We start from the raw sequence: 389 nt of genomic DNA on the forward strand, positions 1-389 counted from the left end.
GAAAAATAATTACTAATTACCTACTTATTTATTAGGACGAATTATTAATATTTATGTAGGTATACCATGATTGATACTTCTGGAGTCGGTGCCAAGATTATGAAACATGTAAAGTTTGCCTGCACCGTTTTAGTGTAGGTTTTTTGGAGTCGGTTTTATTTTTTTAAATAAAATTTTACTTATTTCTTGCTTTTTAGTTAACTAATTATTACCTTGATGTTACCACTGAAGGTAGGCAGTACACTGAGACCAAAAAAAATTGGTTCATAATCGGCGGAGATATTGCGTATAAAAAAGTTCATCCCCAATTTTCCACCATTGGGGGTTGTTNTCACTATTATTATTATTATTCTGTCTCTACATTTGAGATAAGCTTCTTTAAAGCAATG

Source organism: Ostrinia furnacalis, unplaced genomic scaffold (genome assembly GCF_004193835.3).
Source record: "Ostrinia furnacalis isolate ACB-3 unplaced genomic scaffold, ASM419383v2 OfSCF1598, whole genome shotgun sequence".
Lineage (NCBI taxonomy): Eukaryota > Metazoa > Arthropoda > Insecta > Lepidoptera > Crambidae > Ostrinia > Ostrinia furnacalis.